The sequence below is a fragment of the Phoenix dactylifera genome, chromosome 4 (genome assembly GCF_009389715.1).
Source record: "Phoenix dactylifera cultivar Barhee BC4 chromosome 4, palm_55x_up_171113_PBpolish2nd_filt_p, whole genome shotgun sequence".
Classification (NCBI taxonomy): Eukaryota; Viridiplantae; Streptophyta; class Magnoliopsida; order Arecales; family Arecaceae; genus Phoenix; species Phoenix dactylifera.
The window spans coordinates 1,530,856-1,553,760 of record NC_052395.1 but is presented as its reverse complement, the minus strand read 5'-3'; positions in this window follow the sequence as shown (position 1 = coordinate 1,553,760).

Below are 22,905 nucleotides of genomic sequence, written 5' to 3'. Positions count from 1 at the left end.
ACTTGGGTACCTAAGATTATATGATCTGCTTGTGTAGGAGTGTCTTGCAGCCAAGGTCAACAAAAATTGCTGGTACTTGGATAGTGGCTGCTCAAGACACATGACAGGTAACAAGGATCAATTTTTCACCCTTGAAGCTAAGAAGGGAGGTGCTGTGACTTTTGGAGACAACAACCGAGGTCACATCATTGGTATTGGTAAAGTTCAAATTACCCCTTCTACTTTTATTGATAATGTTAGATATGTTGATGGTCTTAAGCATAACCTATTAAGCATTAGTCAATTATGTGATAAAGGGTATGATGTTATGTTTAAACCATCACTATGCATTATAATAAACCCAAATGACAATAGTTTAGTTTTTAAAGGAATTAGACGTGGGAATGTGTATGGTGTAGACCTTGAAGATCTTGCCAAACATAACCAATGTTTAGTTGTTAATGAAACTAAGGATAATGATGCTAGTTGGTTATGGCACCGTAAGTTAGGTCATGCAAGCATGGACACAATAACTAAACTAGTTAAAAGAGATTCCGTGATAGGTTTGCCAAAATTAAAATTTGAAAAGAATAAAATATGTGAAGCATGTCAATTTGGCAAACAATCTAGAAACTCATTTAAATCCATAAAATGTGTCTCTACCTCTAGACCTCTAGAATTATTACACATGGACCTATTCAGACCAACTAGAACAACAAGCCTAGGTGGAAATAAATATGGTCTAGTTATTGTAGATGATTATTCTAGGTACACATGGGTCATGTTCCTAGCACATAAGGATCAAGCATTTTCTGTTTTTAAGAAATTTCATAAAGAAGTAACCAATGCTAGAGATACCTCAGTAATAGCTATTAGAAGTGACCATGGTACCGAATTCGAAAATCAGTCATTTGATGAGTTTTGTAGTAAAAAGGGGATAACCCATAATTTTTCTGCACCTAGGACACCACAACAAAATGGAGTTGTGGAAAGGAAAAATAGAACTCTAGAGAAAATGGCTAGAACTATGTTATGTGAAAGTAACCTCCCTAAGTACTTTTGGGGAGAAGCCATTAATACTTCTTGTCATATATTAAATAGAGTTTTATTAAGACCCATTATAAAGAAAACACCTTATGAACTTTAGAAAAACAGAAAATCAAAAGTTAATTACTTTCATGTTTTTAGATGTAGGTGTTTTGTTCATAATAATGGGAAAGATAATCTAGGTAAATTTGACTCTAAATCTGATGAGGGCATATTCTTAGGTTACTCCACAACTAGTAAAGCCTATAGAGTCTTTAATAAAAGAACCCTAGTTATAGAAGAATCCATACATGTTGTGTTTGATGATTCTAGTGATTTTTTCTCTAGTAAGAAAGGTAATATTGATGATGAGGCTGAAATTCTTGAAGAAAAGATAAATGAGATGACATTACAAGATGACAATCAAAAATTGATTGAAGATGCATCATCAAGCCAAGAGGCTATTGTGGATCATGGGCTAACTAAAGCTTGGAGGTATGCTCACGGGCATCCTAAGGAACTAATTCTAGATGATCCATCTCAACCGGTTAGGACTAGAGCATCCCTTAGAAATTTAAATAACCATCTAGCTTTTGTCTCACACTTTGAGCCCAAACACATAGAAGAAGCCGAAAATGATGTAAATTGGATAAATGCAATGCAAGAAGAATTAAACCAATTTACTAGAAACAAAGTATGGAATCTAGTTGAGAGACCTTCTGAATATCCAATTATAGGTACAAAATGGATTTATAAAAATAAACTAGATGAAAATGAAATTGTAATAAGGAATAAGGCTAGACTAGTAGCAAAGGGTTATAATCAAGAAGAAGGTATAGATTTTGATGAAACCTTTGCTCCGGTAGCTAGACTTGAAGCAATTAGACTTTTACTAGCTTTTGCATGCTCTAAGGACTTTAAGTTATTTCAAATGGATGTAAAAAGTGCATTTTTAAATGGGTATATTAATGAGGAGGTATATGTAGAACAACCTCCTGGTTTTGAAAATCATCAATACCCTAATCATGTTTATAAATTGAACAAAGCACTTTATGGTTTGAAACAAGCACCTAGAGCATGGTATGAGAGGCTTAGCAAATTCCTACTAGAACATGAGTTCTCTAGGGGTAATGTAGATACTACATTGTTTCTAAAGAAGAAAAACAAAGATATGTTGTTAGTACAGATTTATGTTGATGATATTATTTTCGGTGCTACTAACAATCATCTCTGCGAAGAATTTGCTAACTTGATGCAGAGTGAATTTGAGATGAGCATGATGGGAGAGCTGAACTACTTCCTCGGGCTTCAAATCAAACAGTCTGAAGGAGGCATCTTCATCAATCAAGCCAAATACATCAAGGAGATGCTCAAGAAGTTTGATATGAAGGGAAACAAATCAATCAGCACCCCCATGAGCTCATCATGCAAATTAGACCAAGATGAGTCAGGTAAATCTGTAGATCAGAAACTGTATAGAGGTATGATAGGATCTTTATTGTATCTTACTGCAAGTAGACCTGATATTATGTTTAGTGTTTGCATGTGTGCTAGATATCAGGCTAATCCTAAGGAATCACATCTAATTGCAGTAAAGAGAATCTTTAAATACCTAATAGGAACAAAGAACATAGGGTTATGGTATTCTAAAGAATCTAGCCTAAACCTAATAGGATACACAGATTCAGACTTCGCTGGATGTAAGCTTGATAGAAAAAGTACCAGCGGGTCTTGTCAATTTCTAGGAGAAAACCTAATCTCATGGTTTAGCAAGAAACAAAACTCGGTTGCATTATCTACTGCTGAAGCTGAATATGTTGCAGCCGGGAGTTGTTGTGCTCAAATCTTATGGATCAAACAACAATTAGAAGATTATGGCATTAAACAAGATAAAATACCCATTAACTGTGATAATACAAGTGCCATTAATCTAACTAAAAATCCAATTCAGCATTCAAGAACTAAACACATTGAGATAAGACATCACTTCATAAGAGATCATGTACTGAATGGTGATGTGACACTACAATTTGTTTGTACTGATGATCAATTAGCAGACATTTTTACAAAACCCCTAAGTGAAGAGAGGTTTAGTGTGCTTAGGAGGGGATTAGGAGTGATTGATCCATCCTAGTGGTAGTTTCCACTAGATTCGTTGATTTTGATGATTAGATTGTGATTAAAATAGAGTTTCTTTTTAATGATCATCAAATCAAATCATAATTTAGTGATTTTTCCTCATTCGGCACGAACATAGCATGATTTTTAGGTGCGTGCCAAAGTTCGAGACGACTCGAGTAAGTTTCAGAGTCGGCTCGTAAGGGGGAGTTGACTCGCGCTTAGTCGGGAGTCGACTCGAGGTCGATGGCAGTAGAGGTGGAGTCGACTCGCATACAGTCGGGAGTCGACTCGCGCATAAGGAGAGTCGGGGTCAATAGGCGCATAAGGAGAGTCGACTCGCGTGTATTCTGGAGTCGACTCGAGGTCGAGTCGACTCGCGACTCAGTGGAGTCGACTCGCAGTCGGGATCCGACTTTTTAACCCTAACTTTGTCGTTTCGAAAACACTTCTATTCTCCGCCGCCACTGTTCACAAGCCCTAGAGCCGACTCCTAGGTCGTCCCCGGTCGTCCCCAAGCCTTTTCCGTTAACCTTTCACCGTTCCTTAGGGTTTTCCTCCCAATCTAGGTCCTTATGCCGCGTAAAACCGTAGTCCGGAAGAGGTCCCGACCCGAGGCCGGTCCCGAGAGGCGCTCCAAGGCTCGGCACGATCCCGCGAGGCAACAACCTCCGGCTCGTTCCCCGCCGAGGGCGGTTCCCGCGAGGCCGTGCGCCGGGAAGGCCGTCACCACCGGGAGATATGTCGATTTCGACTATCTCTCCCGGGAGGGTTTCACCATAGGTGAGAGATTGCGTGTCCAAGGCTTAGAGTATTTCCTCACATTAGATCTCCCAACTTACCCTGGATTAGTTAGAGAGTTTTTCGGTACCGTCCATCGGGGAGATGGGGGTATCGAGGGCACGGTAGCCGGTGTCCCTCTGTTCATTATGGAGGATCTTATTGCCCACATCCTCCACCTTCCACAAGTAGGGGTGGCTCCCACACACCCCGAGGACAGGGTTGAGGCCCTTACGGCCATTCTAGGGCATCCACCCCAGTCACCCTTAGACGAGGTATCCGCTAGCTCACTTCCGATTGAGGTGCGGATCCTCCTGAGTATATTGTCTAGGTCCATCTTCCCTAAGACCGGGAGATTTGATTTTGTATCTGAGAGAGACCTAGCTCTCATGTTCTACATGCTTCAGGACACCCCAATCAACTTCCCCAAACTCATTTATCGATACCTGTGTGAGCCACTAGACAGACCTAGGCTCACCCTACCCTACGGTATGGTATTCACTCTGTTGTTTAGGGAGTACGAGATTCCCATCCCTGAGGGGGAACCCTTTCGCGCATTGCGATGGACTGATCGCATGCGTCCGGGGACCCTACACAGGATGGGGTTTCGGAAGATAGAGGGGACATGGGTTAGGAAGTCCTCCATCGCCACACAGACCACCAGACACTCCCCTAGTCCTGAGCCAGATTCTGACTATCCTGACTTACCGGACTTTCCATCCACTTCTGCTCCTACCACCTCCGCCGGACCCTCCTCCTCGGCTCCACCACCCATGGAGGTCCGCATCGCTCCTGAGCAGCTCCGGGAGCTGCGGCAGGAGATAGTCCGAGATCTGCGGGATGATCTGCTTCGGGAGCTCCGAGGTTCAGTGCCTGCTCCCTCTCCCGCTCCATCTTCAGCGTTGGTCCCTTCTCTGACGGCCGTGACTGACATGACGGCTCATGTGCGGAAAGAAATCTACAACATGAGGACTTTGCTCCAGGCCCAGTTCCATAGCCTGAGTGAGGTCACGAGCACCACTCGACAGATGCGGGATGACATAGGACGTGACATGCACACCACTATCGAAGGGGCCGAGCGCTTGTCGAATGTGCTCATGACAAGCTGGACGCACTTCAGACGTCGGTGACTGAGCTCTCCACTACACATAGCAGAGCCACTTCGTCGATTATCACTCAGCTCGGGCATGTTACAGATGCAGTCACCCTCCTCATGGAGCAGAGCAGATTGAGAGGAGGAGCCACATCCTCGAGAGGAGGAGCCACATCCTCGAGAGGAGGAGCTACATCCTCGAGGAAACCATAGCTGTTTTTTGTGTTTTGTTTTGACATGTATTGTTTTTGCTTTATTTATTGTATTCTCAAATGTATTTACATACAAATCAATACAATGAGTAGCCATATCTTCTTCAATTCTGTGCCATTTGATCTATGGTTGATTGTGTGTGCTTACCTCCTTTTTGATACGATGACAAAAAGGGGGAGAAATATGTATAAAATATGTAAAAGGAATCAATGAAAATCAATATACAAAAAAAGAAGAAAAATTTTTAAAACACACAAAAATTTGTTCTAAGTGGATTTGGTACCTCGAGGCTCATTATCTCTCTTTTGGGGCTCCTAATGGAGTAATCTCCAGAATCTATTCAAGGGATATTCGGAGATTAGCTGAATCCTACTCAAGAACAAATTGACAGATTTTTCCTCTAAAAAACCAAAAATTTAAAAGTCAAAAATTCTTATGAATCAAAACAAAGTAGATTGCATATGTTGAGGGGGAGAATCTGAATTTTAGGCAAGCTAAATCATTAAAGATATATAAGCCAAACAATTGATTGCATGATATGAAGGCTTATATAATTCCAAATGAAAGGGGGAGCTTTAACTCCGAAATTTATTGTTCACACCTTTCAAACTTGGATAAATTAAATTACCAGACATCTGAATTCATTTATGGATTTTACTTCCTTGTTTATAGAGCAATTCACTTTACATATACTCAATGTTTTGTCATCATCAAAAAGGGGGAGATTGTGGAGTGATTGATTAAAACCCTATTTGATTTTGATGAGCTCAAAGCATTTGAGTATATCTCTTGTTTACTAATGAATTCAATTAAGTGTTTCAGTGAAAATCTTGTCTAAGTGTCTCTAGACTTGGTTCATAATATTTTGGATAAGTTAAGAAGTCAGCTTGAACCAAAGTCTGAGACTCGAGTCGACTCCAGAGTATCACGAGTCGACTCCAAGCGTATCAAGTTCACTGGCACGAGCTCGAGTCGACTCCGGATCAGTACGAGTCGACTCCGACTGAGAACAGACAGACGAACAGAAAGCATCAACTCAAAACCTGTCAGCGAGTCGACTCCTGAACTGCGCGAGTCGACTCCGATGTTCACCGAGTCGACTTCAGGGTAGTATGAGTCGACTCCTAGGAGTCACAGGCAGAAAAGTCAGAGAGCAGTTTTCGGGTCTGAGATTCGAGTCAACTCCAGTGGAACGCGAGTCGACTCCGATGGTTGGCAAGTCGACTCCAAAGAAAGTGAGAGTCGACTCTCAGAGGAACACAAGGAAAAAGTCAGAGAACGTTTTTCGGACTCTGAGATTCGAGTCGACTCCCGCAATACGCGAGTCGACTCCTAGACACCGCGACCCCAAAGAAGACAGAAGAGCAATCTGCTGTGTCTGAGAGCCGAGTCGACTCCTAGAAAGCTCGAGTCGACTCCAAGGCAACGGTACACCAAAAGGGCAGAAGACTTAGTTTCGGAAACTGAGAGCCGAGTCGACTCCGGGGAAGTTCGAGTCGACTCCAAGACTGGACGAGCCAAAAGACAGTAGATCGAGAGTTCGGGCTCTGAGCGCCGAGTCGACTCCCAGGATTGTCGAGTCGACTCGAGTGGACCAAGTTCAAAAATAGATCCACAGACTCCATGGGATGAGCCGACTCCGAAAATGCCAAGTCAGCTCCAGAAGTTGGCGAGTCGACTCCGAGTCAAGTCGAGTCGACTCCCAGTCGAAGAGGCAACTTTAATTCAAATCCGGAACAGTTGCCGAGTCGACTCCAGAAAGCATGAGTCGACTCCCGCTACAGCCGAGTCGACTCCTGATCGCACGAGTCGACTCCAACCCACCAACGGACATATTGTCAGGCTGTGCAGAGTGTGCAAAACGGGCAGAAAAAGGTCTCTAACGGCTAGTTTCCGTGGGGGTTGGTTTAAATAGCCACAGAGGACTGTAGCAAAGGAGAGAACAACTATTCTACTCAAAGTAATCAAGCATTCAATCTCTGCAACCTGTTCTTCAACGAAAAGAGGGAAGAGCGGCATTAACTCCATCCAACTTCCTCTTCCCAGCAATTAAAGAAGCCTCCTCCTGCATTCAAGTCGACCACACATTCAAGAGGAGACCCGAAGTTCGAGAAGCCCCACTCAACTCCAACTCAAACGTGTTTGAGGGCTTCTAACTTTTCTTCTGTTTATATTGTTATTTATCTGCTTTTTGAGAAGCTGTGTTTTCTGTTTGTACCTTTTATTTTCACCTGGTCTTTACTTGGTTCAATCGGGGGATTGAATCAAGGGTATTGAGGTTGGTTGGTGAGCCGAGTGTAAAACCAACGTGTATAAGGGTTCGATTGTGATCTCGGGAAAACAATCGGGGCGGTTCTAGTCGGTGAGCCAGGGAAAACCGACCGAGTTCGTTGTGAGCTCGTAAAACAACAAGTTTAGTTGTGAGCTTGGAAAACAACCGGCTGTAATCCAAGGGGTTATAGTGAATTCCCAAGTGAGACTTAGGGAGTGGACGTAGGAGCAAGGATTAGCTCCGAACCACTATAAAACATTGTGTTTGTGATTGTTTGTCTCTCTCTATCTCTCGCATTTCATTCACCGCACATAGAAACTAATTAATCATCTCGCAAAAGAATTAATTAGTTATCCACAAAAGTTTTAATAGCCAAATTATTTTAAAACCCAATTCACCCCCTCTCTTGGGTTGTCTATCTGGGCAACAGCCCTGGATTAGCCCATTCACGCCCTCCTCTTCTAGGAGGTCGCGAAACTCCGCCGATTCGCGGAAGAGCCTCACCGCGTTCTGAGCCTGCTCTCGAGCCTCGAGCTCCCGGGCTTCATGATAGGTGGCCTTCCGCTCAAGTTCCCTTAGCCCCCGCTCGAGCTCTAAGTGGCGGCCGCGGGCATTCTCCACCTCCTGCCCGCGGGCGGCCAGCGCCTGCTCGGCCTTGGCCAGGCGGCTTTCTGCGGCGCGCAGCTCGGACCTCGTCAATGCGTGCACGCCCTTCTCCTCCTCAAGCTCTGCGGTCAGAGCTCAGACTCCCTCCTCGGATGCTCCAACTTTTCCTTGGAGCACCTGACGTTCGGCCTCGGCGGCTTGGTACTTCGCCTCGGCGGCTAGGTACCTCGCCTGGGCCTCGTCGTAACTGCGCTGGCACCTCCGGGCCTTCTCCCGGTATTCTTGGACTAGGTGCATCAGCATCTCCGTCTCGTGCAAACGCTATAAAAGAGACGAAAAGAAAAGCGTAAGGCGCCACTAGTAAAAAATCTATACAGATTACACAGGAGGAAAATTTTACTTATCCGAACGGCGTTGCAGCGAGTAATGTCCATGAAAGCATTGTAGCTCATGGACTGCATTGCGGCCCGGTCAGCTGGGAGCAGCGCGAGCCGAAATACTTCGCGCGCTACTCGAGGATCTTCAAGGGCTGAATCGCCCTCGAACACCGACCAGGTGGGTGCAAAAGGCACCCGCTCTTTCGAGCCTGACGAACCCGGGAGGCCAGCGTCGGCTGGCCTAGGTGGAGCCAACCCCAAAGCCCCCTGACTGCTCCCTGGTTCGGAGCTAGGGGGCTGGGGTCGGACGAGCGGCCGACCTGACCGCCGCACGACTATAGCGGGCCGTGCAAGCACGGGACCCGCGGATCTCCTCCCCTGATCGGCAACTGAAACATCCTGCCGACCAGGAACTTGCGCTAAAGGCGCCGGGCACGGGGGCGCCCCTGAGGCTCCCCTGGAGCCCGAGCCCCCGGAATCCGCGCCGTCCCCCCGACCAGCATCGGGGCGCGCGGGGCGAGAAGGGCCCGCCTCGGGATGTGCGGGACGAGAGGGGCCCGCCTCGGGATGTGCGGGGCGGGAAGGACCCGCCTCAGCTACTGCCGCCGCCGAGGGAGTTGAGGTTGCCGAGACCTTTTGCTTCTTCCTCGGCTCGGTGGGCTCACCCGAGAGCTCGGCTGCCCTCTTCTGGTAGCGGGCGTAGAGGACCTCGCTCTTGGTCACCATCTTGGCGATGTCTGCAAAGACGAACAAAATTAGAACATTAGAATAATTAAGAAAATGAAAGAGGCATTGCTATTATCCTTACCCTGAGGACGTGCCGAGCTCAGCCCCACGTTCACCAGAGCGTCCTCGCTAATGAGGCCGCTCAGCAAGATCCCGTCCCCAAGGCCGCGGATGGTGTCGAGGGTCTCCTGCTCACGCGGAGAAAGCTGGGGGGGGCCTGTTGATGGACTTAAGATGGGTAGGCCCCCACCTGGGGTCAAACCCCCAGGACCGTTCAGAGCCAAGGAAGAAGAACTTCTCCTTCCAGCCATGAATGGACGAAGGGGCACCATGGAAGAGTGGCCGACCCGCCCGAAGGGCGATGTAAAGCCACTCCCCGTCTTCCGGATTCGACTTGAAGACAAAAAGTCGCCGGAAAACGTTAACAGAGGTCGGAATCCCCTGCAGTAAACACAGTGACAGGAAACCCATCACTGTCCTCCAAGCATTCGGAGTGAGTTGCGCCGGGACCAACCGGCATACTGTCAGCAACTCATTCACGAAGCTGTGAAGAGGAAATCGGAGGCCGGCCCAGAGTGACTCCTGGTGCACTCCGATCCGGCCTACCGGAGGATCAGTTATCCGATCCCTTCGCCTGGCGGGTTCCAAACGGAACCCCTGAAGAGGGAAAAACCACTCTTCGGTCATTTCGACCTCCAGGACGCTCATGGTGGATACGACTTCACTGGGGAGAGAACCCATTGTAGGGGAAGAAAAGGATTAAAAAAGCAAAAAGGACAACCTGGGGAAGATGCCGGAGAAAAGGAACTTCGGTCTGAGGAAGACTGGAAGAATAGAAAGCTGGAAGCAGAAAACAATAGGAAGAGGACAGAGGGCCAGGGGAGAGTTTAAATAGACCTCCCCAACGGCCCGGATCAGCGAGAAAAACGCTGTATCCTGTTTTAGATGACGACGCGTGTCGGTCCAAAAGACAGAACCGCGCATTTAATTAGGGCTAGCGCTTCGGACGCCGAAGCGCCCCATCGGATCGTGCGGCCCCATCATGAGCCCACGACGTGAGGACGCTTTTCGGGAAGGAAGAGACTTTTCGGGAAGAAAGAGACGCCGCCTATTAAAGACACCTCGAAGCGCTTGATAATTCAAAATGCGCAATAAATTAGGATTTTCGGAATCCGTAATGACCCAACTGGAGCTACTTCCCACGTTCTAGCTGGTAGCCAACTGGAACTCGGAAGTCGGGGGGTAGTGTTGGGGGAAAAACCCCAAGTCATACCGTCACGGAGGCGCTCGGCCAACGGGCGCCGGCCAGAAAGGCGCTCGGCCAAAGAGTGCCAACCGGAAAGGCGCTCGACCGAAGAGTGCCGACCAGCAGGGTGCTCGGCTAGAGAGCACCGACCAGAGAGAGCGCCAAGAAGAGGCGCCCAGCCAAAATGACCAAGTAGGGATGCTCGGCCAGAAAGGCGCTCGACCGAAGAGTGCCGATCAGCAGGGTGCCCGGCTAGAGAACGCTGACCAGAGAAAGCGCTTGCCTAAAGAGCGCCGACCAGGAAACCAACCAAAGAGCGCAAGTAAAGATGCTCGCCCAAAGGGCGCCGAGCAGAAGTACTATGAAGCAACCCCGCCACAGGGCGCCCCATTGGGCGACCAGCTCGGCTCAGCACCCCTGCCGAGCCGATTGCCTTGGACCAAATGTTCAACTTCCGCCTAACCCTCTAAGCCTGAGGGACCTGACAACTCCACTACAACCTGCCGCTATCTCCAAGCCATCAAGGCATAAGATCTCTGCAGGTATTCGGCACGACCTGCCATTAATGCATGAGACCCCCTCGAGTCTCCGATGCACTCAGTCATTTAATGAACACGGCTCAAGGCGATCTCCGGATCACTGAACCATCAAAGCGTATGGCTCTCCCTGACCGCCGGTTCACTCGGTAATAAATGCACTTACCATCCACATTGTTGGCGTCCGACCGCACCGGAACCCACTCACACCGGCACTGCCCACCAACGTCGGAAAACAAAGAGAGAATAACTCTCTCGCTCCCTCGACACCGGACTCAAGGATCACCGCTTCGCTTATCCCTACGAAGGGCAAAAGATTACCCCGTGGTATCAATAGGGTAAAACACTTGAGCACCGCAGCGGATTATCAAACCAAAGGAAGAAGAAATAGGAAGAAGATAGCAAAGCAAACACAAAGATGTAACGAGGTTCGGCTACAAATAGCCTACGTCCTCCACCGCTCCAAATCTCAACTAGGATGAATAGATTACAGAGATGGCACACACCCGAACGATCACACGAGATCGCTCTACAAGAGATTCACACAGAATTCCCTTTGCACAAGAAGTAGGATCCCAATCCTCTTCTTCTCTAGAACCCTAGCCTCACAAACAAGAGTCTCTCTCAAATATACGGCCAATCACAATACCCTAGGGCTCTCATGAGTCCTATATATATAGTCTCAAGACCTTCAGATGATCATAGCCGTCGAAACGCCAACAAAACACCAAAAGAAAACTCATCCGTATGATTTCCGCGAGCTCGAGTCGACTCGGCTTTAGTTCGAGTCGACTCGGGCACGTCTGGACAACTTCCAGTATGACTGGCACGATCTCGAGTCGACTCGACTGTGGCTCGAGTCGACTCGACGATGCTTCGAGTCGACTCGACTGTAGCTCGAGTCGACTCTGACAGTCCAGACAGAAACATGGTTTTTCGGCCTTTCTTCTCCCGGGTCGACTCGATGGACCTCGAGTCGACTCGACTGTTCCCGAGTCGACTCGACTGAAGCTCGAGTCGACTCCGACAGTCCGCCAGACAGAAAACTATGCAGAATTGATTTTTCTTCAATTCTCTTCATCACCAAAGGTCTCCACATACCCCAACAATCTCCCACTTGGAGACCTTGGGTATATCCTCTTGTTACTTGGCTCTCCTCTGTGCTCCCACTGAAACTGAATCATCCTAGTGAAATAGGTACGATGCCTCCTCAACGTCTTCAAGCATGAAGACCAGCAGAAGCTGAACAACTCCTCAGCTTCTCCACCATGACGACCTTCGTCAGCATATCTGCAGGATTCTGACTTGTATGAATCTTCTCCAACTTGACGAGTCCCTGCTCGAGCAATGACCTCACGAAGTGGTACCGTATGTCAATATGCTTCGTCCTCGAATGGAAAGCTGAATTCTTCGCCAGATGAATTGCACTTTGACTATCTGAATATAACATGCAATCCTTCTGCTCCTTCCCAAGCTCCTTCATCAAGCCTTGAAGCCATATTAGTTCCTTGCACGCCTCTGTGGCTGCCACATACTCCGCCTCCATAGTCGACAATGCAACAACTGGTTGCAACCTGGAAATCCAACTGACGGCTCCACTGCCCAAGGTGAACAAGTACCCTGTCGTGCTTCTCCTGCCGTCCAAGTCCCCTGCCATGTCTGAGTCCACAAAGCCCTGTAACTGGATCTCAGAACCTCCATAGCACAATGACATGTGCTCCGTGCCCTTCAGATACCTCAGTATCCATTTGACCGCGCGCCAATGCTCCAAGCCTGGGCAGCTCATAAAGCGACTCACAACTCCCACTGCTTGAGCAATGTCTGGTCTTGTACACACCATAGTGTACATCAAGCTCCCCACCGCCGATGCATACGGAATTTTTGACATATTGAGCTCCTCCACCCGCGTCTTCGGACTTTGCCCTTTGGAAAGCTTTAAGTGGGCACCCAGCGGTGTGCCAACAGGTTTGGCACCCTCCATGCAGAATCTCCTGAGTACTCGGCTGATGTACTCCGCCTGAGATAGTCTGAGGATATGTTTAGACCTATCTCTGCTGATCCGCATTCCAAGGATCTGTTTCGCTGCTCCTAGATCCTTCATTGCAAATTTTCTTGACAGCTTCAGCTTCAATTTTGCAATCTCATGCATGCTAGCTCCTGCAACTAACATGTCATCAACATACAATAGTAAGATAATGTAAGATGTACCGAAGTCCCGGAAGTAGCAACAGTGATCCTCCTGACATCTCCTGTATCCTATCTTAAGCATGTAGCTATCGAACTTGAGATACCATTGCCTGGGCGCTTGTTTCAAACCATAGAGGCTTTTCTTTAATTTGCAAACCAAGTCACCCGTGCTAGCTGCAATGTATCCCTCCGGCTGCTGTATATATATCTCCTCATCGAGATCTCCGTGGAGAAAAGCCGTCTTCACATCAAGCTGCTCTAAGTGAAGATCCTCTTCTGCCACCATGCTCAGCACCGCCCGAATAGAACTCATCTTGACTACAGGAGAAAAGATCTTCGTGAAGTCGATACCTGCTCTCTGCTGAAACCCTTTTACAACCAGCCTGGCCTTGTATCGCTTCTTCCCATTCTGCTCTTCCTTCAGCCTGTAAACCCATTTGTTTGACAGTGCTTTCTTCCCCTTGGGCAGATCCACCAAATCCCACGTTTGATTCTGCTCCAATGACTTCATCTCATCATCCATGGCCAACTCCCACTCCTTCCTGGTATCAACCTCCAATGCCTCCGTGAAGCATTCAGGTTCGCCATTATCTGTGAGCAGCAAATAACTAAGAGTCCCATCATACCTTTGAGGAGGCTTCCCATGAGTACTACGAGTGAACCTTCTTAGTTGTGGAGGGGGTGCCAATACTTCAGGTTCTTGCTCTGACTGAGTCTTCTGATCAGAATTTGTAGACTCCTCTTCAGGATCCACAAAACACGGCTCAACAGGTTTTGTTTCTGATTCAGTGCTCTGCTGCATTTTCTCATTGAATATCACATCATTACTACGAATGATCTTCCTGTGTTCGGGATCCCAAAACCGATACCCAAACTGTTGACCTCCGTATCCAACGAAAATGCACTTCTTTAATTTGGCGTCTAGTTTGCTTCTTTGACTGGAATCAACATGGACATAACTGGTACAACCGAATACTCGTAAGTGCGCCAAATCAATCTTCTTTGCTGTCCATGCTTCCTCAGGAATTCCAAATTCAAGTTTCTTTGATGGCCCTCTGTTGATCAAATAGGCAGCAGTGTTAACTGCTTCCGCCCAAAACTGCTGTGGCAATCCAGCATGTATCCTCATACTCCTGGCACGCTCATTAATTGTTCTGTTCATCCTTTCAGCAACTCCATTTTATTGTGGTGTCCCTGGAACTGTCCTCTGCCTGACGATCCCAGCCTCTGCACAGTAGTCCTCAAACTCCCTGCTACAATACTCACCACCGTTGTCTGATCTCAGGCATTTTAACCTCCTTCCTGTCTCGAGTTCTACCATTGCCTGCCATCTCCTGAAGACCCCAAATACCTCTGACTTGTGCTTCAAGAAGAACACCCAAAGCTTCCTGGTAGCATCATCAATAAAAGTAACATAGTACTGAGATCCACCAATGGAAGAAACCGGTGCAGGCCCCACACGTCCGTGTGCACGAGATCTAGCTTTTCTTGCTTCCGAGGTTTACCTTCTTTGTTGAATGAAACACGCTTCTGCTTTCCGAGAATACAATCCTCACAGAAGTCCATCTCAACACTCCTGAGATCCTGCAGCTTTCCCAACTAGTGCATCACCTCCAGTCCCTGATAACTCATGTGCCCAAGTCTGCAATGCCATAACTTGGCGTCCACATCTGCTGCAGCAACTCCAATAGAGTTTTCTGTGCCATTGGCGACATAAAGTGTCCCAATCTTCTTGCCACTAGCCACCGTCAACGAACCTCTGGATACCTTCCACTGATCAGCTGTGAAAGTAGTCTTGTACCCTTTGCTCGCCAACTGTCCAACAGAGATCAGATTCCTCTGCAGTTGAGGCACGTGCCGTACGTCCTCAAGCTCAAGTGAAGATCCAGAAATCAACTTCACTTCCGCGCTTCCCCTTCCTTGTATAGTGCAAGGCTCTCCATCCCCTAGGTAGACTTTGCCGAAGTCTCCCTTCTCATATCCTCCAAGAAGCTTCCGTTGGGATGTAGCATGGAAAGACGCGCCCGAGTCTATCACCCAAGACTCGTCACCGGTAGATAAAGATAGAACGAGGGCATCCATGTCACCGTCTTTAGCAAGATTTGCCAGATCCTTGCTGATTCCTTCGGTGTGGTCGCCTTGCTTCCCTTTAGGAGATTTGCAGTCCCTCCTAAAGTGCCCCATCTTTCCGCAGTTCCAGCACTTCGCTCCCTTGTTCTGAGGTGCTCGAGACCTGCTGGATCTCGACTTCGAGTCGCTTCGAAATCGACCGTCCTTCTTTTGTCTTCCCCGGTCAGAGGTGTTTAGTGCACTTCCAGACGACTCCGCAGCTCCAGAAGATTTCCTTCTTGCTTCTTCACTCAGAAGCACTCCCACAACGTCATCAAAGATCAACTTCCCCGTTGCCGAAGAGTTGCTCACCGCCATCACCAGGCCCTCCCAGTTATCAGGTAATCCGGAGAGAATTAGCAATGCCCGAATCTCATCGTCAAAACTAATCTCCACTGACTCCAACTGGGCCGTGAGTCCATTGAACTCGTTGAGGTATTCTGCTACGCTGCCGCCATTTTTCATACGAAGATTAAACAACCTCTTCATGAGAAATACCTTGTTTGATGCTGAGGGTTTCTCGTACATCCGCGACAATGTTGCCATCAACTCCATCGTCGTCTTCTCGTTTTTGATGTTGAATGCCACTTGGGATGCAAGTGACAATCTTATGGTGCCGAGCGTCTTCCGATCGAGGACCTCCTAGTCTTCATCGGACATCTTCTTTGGTTTCTTCGCTCTACCTCCAAGAGGTAAATAGAGATCCTTCTGGTAAAGGTAATCCTCTATTTGCATCTTCCAAAACCCGAAGTTCGTTCCATTGAACTTCTCAATTCGCAACTTCCCTTCATCCGCCATTGCAGAAAACCAATAGCTCTGATACCAATTGTTGGCGTCCGACCGCACCGGAACCCACTCACACCGGCACTGCCCACCAACGTCGGAAAACAAAGAGAGAATAACTCTCTCGCTCCCTCGACACCGGACTCAAGGATCACCGCTTCGCTTATCCCGACGAAGGGCAAAAGATTACCCCGTGGTATCAATAGGGTAAAACACTTGAGCACCGCAGCGGATTATCAAACCAAAGAAAGAAGAAATAGGAAGAAGATAGCAAAGCAAACACAAAGATGTAACGAGGTTCGGCTACAAATAGCCTACGTCCTCCACCGCTCCAAATCTCAACTAGGATGAATAGATTACAGAGATGGCACACACCCGAACGATCACACGAGATCGCTCTACAAGAGATTCACACAGAATTCCCTTTGCACAAGAAGTAGGATCCCAATCCTCTTCTTCTCTAGAACCCTAGCCTCACAAATAAGAGTCTCTCTCAAATATACGGCCAATCACAATACCCTAGGGCTCTCATGAGTCCTATATATATAGTCTCAAGACCTTCAGATGATCATAGCCGTCGAAACGCCAACAAAACACCAAAAGAAAACTCATCCGTATGATTTCCGCGAGCTCGAGTCGACTCGGCTTTAGTTCGAGTCGACTCGGGCACGTCTGGACAACTTCCAGTATGACTGGCACGATCTCGAGTCGACTCGACTGTGGCTCGAGTCGACTCGACGATGCTTCGAGTCGACTCGACTGTAGCTCGAGTCGACTCTGACAGTCCAGACAGAAACATGGTTTTTCGGCCTTTCTTCTTCCGGGTCGACTCGATGGACCTCGAGTCGACTCGACTGTTCCCGAGTCGACTCGACTGAAGCTCGAGTCGACTCCGACAGTCCGCCAGACAGAAAACTATGCAGAATTGATTTTTCTTCAATTCTCTTCATCACCAAAGGTCTCCACATACCCCAACAATCCACGGACCCCAGGCCTACCACGGCCGGCGGTTCAACCACCCCAACAAGTCCGATCGACCGTGACAACTCCCTGGTTCCGGTCTGATTCGACCTTATTTTCCACCACGCCATTAATGGGCCAAATCGTGCCCAATTATTACAAAACAGGACAAACCTCCTGTCACCTCCCGGGTAACAAAAATCCTCCTATAAAAGGAAACCTGGAGGGGAAAAGGGAGGGAGGACCAAAAAACAGGAGGAAAAACCCGAAGCTGGAGAGAACCCTCCTAGACCGGGTGGAGAGAAGTAAACAACACAGACAATTGAGGAAACTGATCCTCTTGATCTTATCCAAATATTCTCTCTGTCTTCTCCACATACTCTTTTTCCTGCTCTCTCCACATATTTGCCCCCTCTGACTTAAGCATCGGAGGGCCGGCGCCGGAGAGCCCGGCCACCGATTTTCTTGCAGGACTTACGCCCCCCAGGAGGACGCCACCCGCCGGCATGCCATCGACCACCGCTCCTACGGCGGACTTGCACCCCTCCAGGAGGACGCCACCAGCCGGCGCACGGTCATCCACTGTCCCTGCGGCAGAGCCCCTCCTTCCCCTGGCTTCGTGGCGGCCCCCGGGTCCAATTTCCAGCAACAATGCTATACTGAACTCTTTTCCTGGTTCGTACCGCCCATTTCTCACCAACTTTCGTATGACGAAACCGGTAGTAAATTATTACTAATTGTTGGGTTTACTACAAACTTTTGAGAAGGATCACCAACTCCTAAAAGGGTCGGTGAATTTAGTAGGAGGTTCATCCAGGGGTCGTCGTCCCTTTAAGAAAGGAAAAAAGAAAAATAAAACTCAAAAGAAAAAGGTGCATCGTGCTGAGCCGAGTCAGACAAAGAAGATAAAGACTGATTAAAGTAAGGCAAAATGCTTCTTCTGCAAGAAGCAGGGGCATTGGAAGAAGAACTGTCTTCAGTACATTGCCTCCCTTGACCCAAACAGGCAAAAGAGAAAGATGCAATCAGTTGCTGATCAAGGTACTTATATGATAACACCTTGTAATTTCTCAATATATGATAATTCGACTTGAGTATTGGATACCGATAGTTTTCTTAATATTTGCAATTCGTTGCAGGAACTGCAAATCAGTGAGAGATTTGGAGAAAGCGAAAGATTTCTGAACGTTGGAGATGGAAGATCAGTTCCAGTTCTAGCTTTAAGAAGTCTGAAACTTGTATTCAATTCTCCAGAAATTGTCTTAGATGATTGTTATTTTTGTCCTTTTCTATTGAACATAATTTCTATAGGCCTTTTGGCCATGAAAGATTGTGAGATTTCAATAAAAGAAAGTGATTGTGATATCATTATGAATGGTGTTACTGTAATGCATGGACATTTGAGCAATGAAATTTATATATTGTCACAGCCTGTTAATGTAATGTACAAGTCAATTAAGCGCCCTAGAATAGATAATGTCACGGATGTCTACCTTTAGCATCATAGGCTATGTCATATTAACAAGAACAAGATGAACAAGTTAAGTAAAGAGAAAATCCTCAATATTAATGATTGTGAATCATTGACAACCTGTGAGTCATGTCTTCTTGGTAAGATGACCAAATCATCTTTTACCGAAAAAGATGAACGAGCCAGTGACTTATTGACCCTTGTACATTCTTATATATGTGGGCCAATGAGCACAAATGCTAGAGGTGGATATTCATATTTCATTATGTTTACTGACGATTTTTCTAGGTATACTTATGTCTATTTAATAAGACATAAATCTGATTTATTTGAAATGTTCAAATTATATCGTAATGAAGTAGAAAAACAAACTGGAAAGAGTATTAAAACTCTTCGATCAGATTGAGGGGGTGAATACCTCTCCAGTGAGTTTTTGACATATCCAGGAGAAAATAAGATTCTCTCCTAATGGACTCCTTCTGGTACACCGCAATATAATGGTGTGTCAGAAAGGAGAAATCGAACACTGTTAGACATGGTTCGATCCATGATGGGGTTTGCTGATCTGCCCATATCCTTTTGGGGATATGCACTTGAGTCAGCCTGTTATATACTTAATAAGGTTCCAAGTAAATCTGTAAATAAAACACCACATGAGATGTGGACGGGACGGAAACTGGTACTTTCTCACCTTAGGATTTGGGGGTGTCCGGCTTATATCAAATGTTTGAAAACAGACAAACTTGAAGCCAAGTTTGACAAATATTTCTTTGTCGGTTATCCTAAACAAACTAAAGGATATTATTTCTACCTTGCTGAAGAACAAAAGTTGTTCGTAAGCAATAGAGCTGTATTCTTGGAGAAGGGATTCCTTAGAGAAGGAAGTAGAAGGCCTAATATAGAACTTAGGAAAGTTCAACATGTAGAAGACCCAACACCATCCACTGAACCTATTGAGTCAGATTTGATTAGATTAGATTTCGAACCCATCTTAGATGCACCATTAAAGCGATCAAGTAGAGTACCACGTCAGCTGGACAGATACCATGGTTTCTTGGTCCGGGACAGGGATCCTGTCGAACTTGATAAAAATGATGAGGATCCGATCACCTTTATGGATGCTATGTAGAGGCATGACTCTGATGTGTGGCTTGGAGCCATGCAGTCCGAAATGGAATCCATGAAGGTTAATGATGTATGGACATTAGTTGACCCACCCGAAAGGATTAAACCCATAGGGTGTAAGTGAATTTTCAAAAGGAAACATGGTGCAGACGGAAAGGTAGAGACCTATAAAGCCCGTCTGGTTGCCAAAGGATATCGTTAGCGTTATGGTATTGACTATGACGAGACGTTTTCTTCTGTGGCAATTCTCAAGTCCATTTCGATTATGCTTGCGATAGCAGTATATTTAGATTATGAGATCCGGCAGATGGATGTTAAAACCGTCTTTCTAAATGAGAATTTAGAAGAGAAAGTGTATATGATACAATCTGAAGGTTTTATATCTGCAGATGAGTCTAAAGTGTACAAGCTTCAAAAATCCATATATGGATTAAAGCAAGCTTCACGGAGTTGGAATATACGTTTTGATAAGGTAATCAGAACATATGGCTTCATTAAGAATGAAGAAAAACCTTGCATTTATAAATGGGTCAATGGTTCGGCTATTATATTTTTAGTTTTGTATGTGGATGACATTCTATTAATTGGGAATGATGTCCCTGCATTACAAAAAATAAAAATATAGTTATCATCTTAATTTGCCATGAATGATTTGGGTGAAGCATTGATAGTCAATTTTAAAGACCATGCAATAGCACGTATTTGGTAGGATAGTAATTATGGGTATCAATCCACAGGAATTGGGGTACATTTGTTTTCTTAAAAATAACGTGAAAGAGAGAGTTTGAAGACTATTAAACTAAGCAATTTAATATGAAATGCAATTAAAATGATATCAGTTTGAGGGAATCTAGGGCAAGGAATTCACCATTAACATCGCAACAAGAATTAATTGTATTTTAATTTATTCTTGGATTAACATGCAAATTGGCTACAAGCCTAATAAGCATTCAAAGAAAATCTCACAAAAGTAATTTATGAACATTCATCTTCGGTTGGCATGAAATGTCTACCCTTAAACTAATGTGGCAGGACACTGCATCTTTCCTAAGCATGGGTGATCTTTTATTAACTTAGTGATCATGAAGAACAACTATATAAACTTCACATTTAAAATCACATAAATTAAATGTGAGATAAAAGAGGATATCCATTAAAAACAATAAGTTCATACAACCCCAAGAATAGAAATAAAAAAATACAAAACCCTTATCCTTTTGCTAGGGCTGCATCCAACCCTAGTGCAGAGCTCAGCCTTCCATGGAGAATTGAACAGCTGTAGCAGTGGAGAATGCTTCCATCGCGACTAGCTCTTCTTTCTTTCTTCCTCCGGCGACTCCCATCGAAAACTTCCTCTCAGCACTTCAATATTTTTTTATATGGGAAGTTATTCCCGAAATGCCCAACTTCTCTCCCTCCTTCTATTTATGTGGGAAGTCAGCCTCTCCAAGCTTCATGGGATCAACCCCGATGGGGAAGAGGAGGAATGCCTCTAGCCTTCATGCATCGACTCCCTTTTATAGCCTGCCCACTTCTCTTTCCTCCCCTCTTTCGAATCAAAGATAAGGATGCAGAGGATGGCGTGGATGCTCACGGCTGATAGAAGATGATCCGGAAGCAGGGGAGATGAAGATGAATCGCGGATGAAAAGGGATAAGGATGCAGGGGATTCGAAGATGCATGGGCTGGCTTGGTTCTGTTCGTGGGAGATTTGAGAGGATAAGTGTGGGAAGGATGAGTTCTAGAATCGGTTGAGAGCGCATGAGAGCTGTTCGTGAAGGGAGGGAATGGTTGGATCAAAGGGGTAAGCTTGGATGACTCCGTTCCGGCCGTGGATGATGCAGTTGGGATCTCTGTTCTTCCGTGGCGGATGCAGAGGATTGGAGCTTATCCGGAAGAAGGTTGGGATGCTGATCGCGAATGGGAGGGAGGCTGCGGACGTGGAACGAAGTGAATCGCGTGCGGGCTGTTGGATGAAGAGCTGGGAGCTAGCGGAAGGAATATGCAGGGGATTCGGAAGTTTCATCCCGCCTGGCTATAGGATAAGGATGAATCACGAACATGGTGAACTGGGATGCGTTCCCGGAATGGAGAGATGAGGGATTGGATACGGTTGGGAACAAAGGATCTTTGGATGCGGAACAGGGGATGATCTTGAATGAAGTTACGAACGAAATGAACGTGAGGTCGATCCGAAAGAAGAGGGAGTTTGTTCTTTGGACATGGCTGAATGCTGGGATAGCTTGCGGTTGCGTGAAACAAGGGAGCTGGAATGGATGCGGAGGGAACGCGTGAACTCGTTCGTGGATGGGAGCGGAATGGTTGGGAGGAGATCTAGGATTATTCGTGGGAAGTTGAAATGGATTGAAGGGGACTTGGAATTCGGAAGAGATGAAGTTGGGTCGGCTAGGAGATAATCCGGAAAGATGTTGTAATGTGGGAGAGTAATGAAACGCATTTGTGAGCTGGGATATTGAGAGATCAACATGGGACGGCTGGGATCAAACTTGGAGCATTAATCGCTAAGCACTTAGAGGGTGATGTGGATATGGGTTCAGCTGCAAGTGCGACCTGCACACATTAGTTCAGACATCATCCCAATTAGTTCGACTTGACCTGCACACATTAGACTCGAAAAATCAGGCAAACTCGAATTATTTTTAACAATGCCATGATGAAGGGGAACATATTTTCTTATGTTTAAATTTAAAATATGTGCATAAAAATAATGATAAGTGCTATGAAAAAGAGGTTAATTTATGCATTATTTATCACTTATCAAGCATCTTACATCCTGGGAATGAAGATTTATAGAGATAGATCTAAAAGATTGCTTGGATTATCCCAATCTACGTACATTGATACTATGCTGAAGAGGTTCTGCATGATTAATTTCAAGAAAGGCTATCTTCCAATGGGCAATGGAATTAACCTCTCCAAGAAGGATTGTCCGACAACTTCTCAAAAGAGAGAGAGTATAGATAGAATTCGATATGCTTCGGTAGTGGGATCTATAATGTACGCCATGACATATACTAGACTAGACGTGACATACTCACTAGGAGTAGTGAGTAGATACCAGTCTAATCCAAATAGCAACCACTGGAAGGTTGTAAAAACCATCCTTAAGTATTTGAGAAATACTAAGACCCAGTGGCTTGTCTACGGTAATTCTGACTTAAAACTTGAAGGATATACTGATTCCAGTTTTCAGTCAGATCAAGATGATAGCAAGAGCATGTCGGATTATATCTTTACTCTTAAGGGTGGTGCTATATGCTGTAAGAGTTCCAAGCAG